The following is a 6,000-nucleotide window of genomic DNA, read 5'->3' as shown; positions in this document are numbered from 1 at the left end:
GTTAACAATCAAAAGAATGAAGACCAAATTTAATGTAAAGATTAAATGAAACCAAATGATGAAGGGCGAAATTGAAGAAAAAATTCAATAAAAAAATTAAAGAAGAAAACAAATAGAAATCAAAAGAATTAGGATCAAATAAGATAAAATAAATAAATAAAAAGATACCTTTATATCTTGGCAAGGACAAGAGAGAAAAGAGGGAGGAGAAGAAAAAATTACACTAGACTCTAACCACCACTCATCCGTGTACACACGTGGAACCAATAGAAAGCTCACTGTTAGATGCTTCAAACACCACCCTGGAAGGCTGGGTTAGGGTTTGGGTGACACTACATTGGATACACACGCTACTCGAAGAGCATGAGAAGCGCCGACAATTTTTTTATTTTATAATATCCATGATTGTTAAAAGACCAAATCGTCTCCAAGGAAAAAAACACCAACATTTAAAAAAATATATACATGATTGTTAAAAGACCAAATTACCCCTAGCTAATTTGTAATCACTAAAAAACCGGTTTGAAATACAAAGAAGACCCTAGATTTAAACTTGATTTTTTTTGCTTTTAAGGGTAATATAGACTTTACACTATGCTTAAAAAATATAAAAAGACCAAATAGCCCTTTATCAACATTGTAACAATTTCTCTTGTAAGGTGATACGAACAAAGTTAGGTCCGTATTTTGCCTTAAAATACCTATTGGCCAATTTTGTAAGATCAGACATATCTCTCAAACCGTGTATCAGATCGAGCTCAAATATAGAAGGAAATACTAGACATGTAAAACTATATTTTGGGAAAGTTTCAGATCAATCAAAGCTCAAGAATATATTATTTAAGTTAGTCAAAGTTGTTGTTAATGTTTTGACAAATTCATCGACAAAATATTCATTCTTTGCTATTTTCAGCCCAATCAGTCTAGACCTATAATAGGTTAATTTTGAACAGGGATGATCAAATGAGGCTTATTGAAGTCATAAACTTATGCATAGGCTTGGGCTACAAGGGTTCTTAATGTGGCTTGGATTCATTGGAGAATTGAAGTTCATAGTTTGCAAGGATTCCAAGTCCCATATGGACTTGATGTGGCATGCATCTAAGAAGATCTTTATCTTGGGTTTCTTTTCTTTATTTTGTAGGTATTCCTAGCATATTAAGGAGATTAAGAGGAGACAATATAAGGAAGGAAATTCTAATAATCAAAACAAAGTTTTCTAGATGAATTTCTATGTTAAAAGTTCCAGCCAAAACAAAGTTTTCTAGTTGGAGATTTCGACTACATGGAGGAATTCTAGCATGAAAATTTTGTTTTTATTATCCTATTTTATTTATTTGATGTTGAACAATTATTTTTAACTTGGGTTTGTTTTTGCTCATTAGATATTGTTTAGGAGTTTATTTAATTATTGAACTTATGTTAATTGATTTCTAGTTTGGAGTCATTGGCTTGCAACCTAAAAGAGGCCCTTTAGGGTTATTTAAATGAGACTATATAATATTTTTAGAACTGTAATTTTCAGCAACTTGATAATAAACATGAGTTTCTTCATTTTCATTGTTTGTGGTAAAACATCATTTACCTATTTATCAAACATTAACTAGTTTCGTGGCTTAATTCGCATACTTAGGTACAAGGTTATCTCTAAGTCCAAGTTTATTTCAATATCTTTTGTTCTTAGATATAAGGTTACCTCCGGACATTACTAAAAAATAGAGCAATTAGAAACTAACTAATCCATTACAAATAAAACTAAAATTCGTTGCTAAAAAAATTTACCAACGGAATCAGCAACAGAAAATATAAAATGCAGATATGTCATTGCTGATTTTTTAGCAACGGATAATCAGTTAACTATTTTTCTAGAGTTATGGATGTTAGGGATGAAGGAGATGAAGAAATTGCAAGTTAATTTTCTAGTTGATTATTTTTTTTCATTGTTGTGTTTACGTTTCCAGGTGGAAGGCAAGTTTATAAATTTTTCTTTTAGACTAATCAACGGTTGAGATCTTATAATGTTAAAGTTAATCAACAGTCTATATAATTTTAGTTTTAGGCTAAGATTTAAATAATTTTTTTTCAATTAGCAGTATATAATCGGTTGCAAATTTTATGTTGCCTTCAACAATGAAATTTTCATTGCTAAGTCTGTTGCTGATATTAAAAAAATAATATATATATATATATATATAATCCGTTGCTAATTTGTTACTAAAATTTGATGCTAATATCCTCATTTTTTAGTAGTGAGATCAAAGTTCTATCAAATCTAGTTTTTAACTTTTCAGATTGTATTTCAACTTTGTTGGCGGTTGCTTGACTACGTGATCATGAGATTTGTATCATAAAGATAATATAGTTTTTATATTGTGCATATAAAAAAGAAAAATACCTAGTTATCATTTACCAATCTTTTTAAAAATTTATTTTTAAAAATAATTTAGCCTTTACACCGTGGTTAGATTTAATTGTCCCCTGTCAATCCCATTATCCCATTATGACGAAAGACTACTATGGACAAGACTAAATTATCGCAACACTGAGCTTATTGTTTTATTTGTTGGAGCAAAATAATAATTATATTATTCCCGTCCAACCAAGTGCATTGTGTCAGGTATTCAGACTTCTTTTTGTATTGTACCATCAGGTACCACTCACCAGATTGTTTTTATTAGCCTGAAATCATTGTAATGAATCCTACTAAGCTTTACCAATCATATGATATATATGGCTGGCAGGACATCCTTTTGATTCATCTTATTAATATTTGTCGGTCTTATTCTGATCCTGCATGGCAGATGAACAAACGTTCATGCATGATAAATCAAATTCTGTCATTGTCATTGCAGATGTGGCATAAAGTATAAACCTACCAAAGACCGTCGATGACACAAAGTAGAAGCTTCATTGAAGCCTAAGTAATGCTAAGGCCTGTTTTATTCCGGCCGGTTGATCAACAATCAGTTCCATGGTTCCCATAGAAGATGACCTCATGGAGCTAAGCCGAGAACCAGAATGGAGAAAGCAGCCCTTTAATTTGGATAAACTTAGAGCGTAACTGCCTTTTTCCATGCCGGGTAGTGCTGTCAGATAAGCATAACCTCGCTGCCGAGCTTTATAAATATTGCTATTGTCAGTGTGGATTATTAAAAAAAAGAAAAACTTTTTATAGTTTATCAAATTGTTCAATTTAAACTTAGAGCGTAATTGCTTGCTTCATCCTATTTAATGATCCATGATTAGTGCTTTTCCTAATCTTTGACAGTGAGGAATTAAAATACCAATTGCTCCTTAAACCTTACAGTGTTTGAAGGCACAAATCCAGGTGAAGCAAAATGGGACTTGGTTCTATGACAAGTCGAATCAAACAACTATCCAAACATAATTCTGGAAAGAATTTTAGTAGCAGTAAACAACAATCTGTGTTTTGGCTGTTTTTACTTTTCCTGCTTGTAATATTGTGCTTGTGGCTGAAGTAACATTTCTGTGAACAACTTCTGTTTTTATTTTTGTATGATGTGGAAACAAGAGACTGACAAGGATGAGGTATCCATTAGCCTACTATTGAACAAAGTTAAGCCTTGGAGACATCTTTTTCAATTACTCATATTATCCAATCTGGTGCTGAAGTTTTTAGCCATATATGCGTGTGAAGTGTGACAGTCTAGTCAGGTCTAACACTTAAGTTAAAGGGCTATGAGCAGGCATCGCAATTTTGCAGTTAAAAAGCTCACTCTTGAAAGGCATTCCTCCTTTTTCCACTGGGCATGAAAGCTACTTACACCTGTAGGATGCTTCGCCAAATCTCCCAGGCCGAGGTCTTTGTCCCACGCTGAGAACAAAAAATTAGATTTCTCAGTTGGATTTTTCATAATAGGTTCCAAACAAATCCAATCCTTTTTCCTGTCTTACGTTCTAATTGGTAAGAATCCATGCAATCACCATTGACTCGACTTCAAACAAATTTCAAGCATGAATCATGAGTCTTCAGGTGCTTTATCCAAACCAATAACAATTTTCAAGCCATGTCAGAACTCACTTGTTAACTTGTTATGCTCTCGCAGCATTACTTTTTCGTGATAGAAAAATATGATATATTGAGGACTACTATGATCCTTATTTTTGGATTTTCGTGTTGAATCAACATGGTAATAACAATTCATTTCATGCTTTTGGGATTTGGGCTAGTGAGGGAAACTTTCTGTGTCTTTTTCTTGATGTAGCTAAGTTAATTTGGAACAGAACCAAGCTAAGATCAAGAATTAAGGCCAGCATACGAGGCCCGCTTTTAGTTCTCAGTAAAAGTTGAGGTTCTAAATGGTGACTTCCTTTGTTTTATATGCTATGCAGAATAAACAGAAGAGAGTAAAACAATCCAAGAGAATAGGACAGAAAATCCATACATAATCCTCTATCGTTATGGAGTGCTGAGAGCTCTAGTATTGTTTAATCTGATAACTTTTTTAATAGTTCAATATAGGATTTGACTGCATTTTTATTACAAGGAAATGGTCTGTTTTCTTAAAAAATCATTCTGAAAAGTGACTTTTGTACATTGGCAGTGCTCTACGGCTTCAAGCACATGTGTTGAAGGTGCTTGAGGCGTAAGCATTATGAACTGTCTTGATGTTTCCAGTAGATGAAAGTGTGATACTTGTTGCCTTTGGAATAAAGGGTAGAATGCTGCTATTGAGAGAATGAAATGGCAGGGTGTTTTTTGAAAGAAAGGACAAATCAAGCAATGGACACTAGTGTTTGGTTTCTTTTAACATTTGCTTCTTATTTGATCTCTTTTTCAGTTAAAAAATCTCCCTGCAACTCACCCTTTGATTCTGCTATCTAAGCAAACCTGAAAGTAGATTCTAAGCACAAAAATGACAGATAAATCAGAACAGATGCTTCTGGGGCTGAGCAGAGTCATGATGCCATGCTTTCACGTAATCCTAAACCAACAACTTCGGCGCAAAAGGCATAATAAAGATTGCTTGCATAGATTCCATAATTTTATACCTGTTGCTTTGTGTCACAGAGTAGAAAAGATCCAGCTTATCATTGTTGAAACATGAAAAGTTTCCAGCTTATGAGTGAGCGCATTGTAGAGACTAAACAGCTGTTATTTTAAGCCCAGTGGAGCAGCCACAGTTGTAAGAAAGGAATGTATCTTTAATGGACTTCATCTTATCCATTGTTACTAGAATACCAACTTACTGTTTCTTCCAGTTCCAGTAACCAGCATTGCCTTTTTATAAATCATTTTATGAGCTAACCAGCTCCGTTTCTGTTCTGTCAAACCTAGTAATGTTTGTGCAAATTTATGTTTCTTCTATCGTTTCTCTTTTTCTGTCAAAGAAAGGTTAACCTATTTAGACTGTATGCCAAGGAACTATCCCGCGATTATTTTATATTACTCTCTAACATCATCTTCAAAGAAGGATAAAAAGTAGTTCCAAGTTGAAAAACAGTTAAATTGATAACTCGAGCTACATCATAAGAATTACACGCATTCTATAACAACATAGTAGGAGTTCCCTACAACATGGCCATGGCGATTCCATGAACATATCAAGTTAAATAGCTATCAAAGCATCACATATCTGAGAGCTACAAACACGGTCTAATCTAGACTTGCAGGAGACTTCTTATAGCAGGTTATGAAAACTGTCTACCTCTCACACAAAATCTTCATTGTTTTATCAGTGGTGTTGAGCATCAGGTCCTCCTGGGCTCACTCGTTTACTTGAGAATCGACCGCCGATCATGCCTTCGTTCCCCTGCTTGACATTGTAAGTCTCAGTCTCGCCCAGGGCTCGAATTGTCCTGATCAGGTTCCTTCTCACAGCTGAAGGATCAAGGGGGCGAGTTTCAGATTGTGCAAATGACAGCAATATTAGCATCACGCACAAGTAAAATCTCACGCAAGCCATATTTCTTAATCTCTCAGGAACTCTCTTCTGCAGAGAAAATGGGGAGGGTGTAATATATAGAGATCAACAGAGA

This window comes from Populus trichocarpa, chromosome 11 (genome assembly GCF_000002775.5).
Source record: "Populus trichocarpa isolate Nisqually-1 chromosome 11, P.trichocarpa_v4.1, whole genome shotgun sequence".
NCBI classification, from domain to species: Eukaryota; Viridiplantae; Streptophyta; class Magnoliopsida; order Malpighiales; family Salicaceae; genus Populus; species Populus trichocarpa.
Note: the sequence above shows the minus strand (reverse complement) of the source record.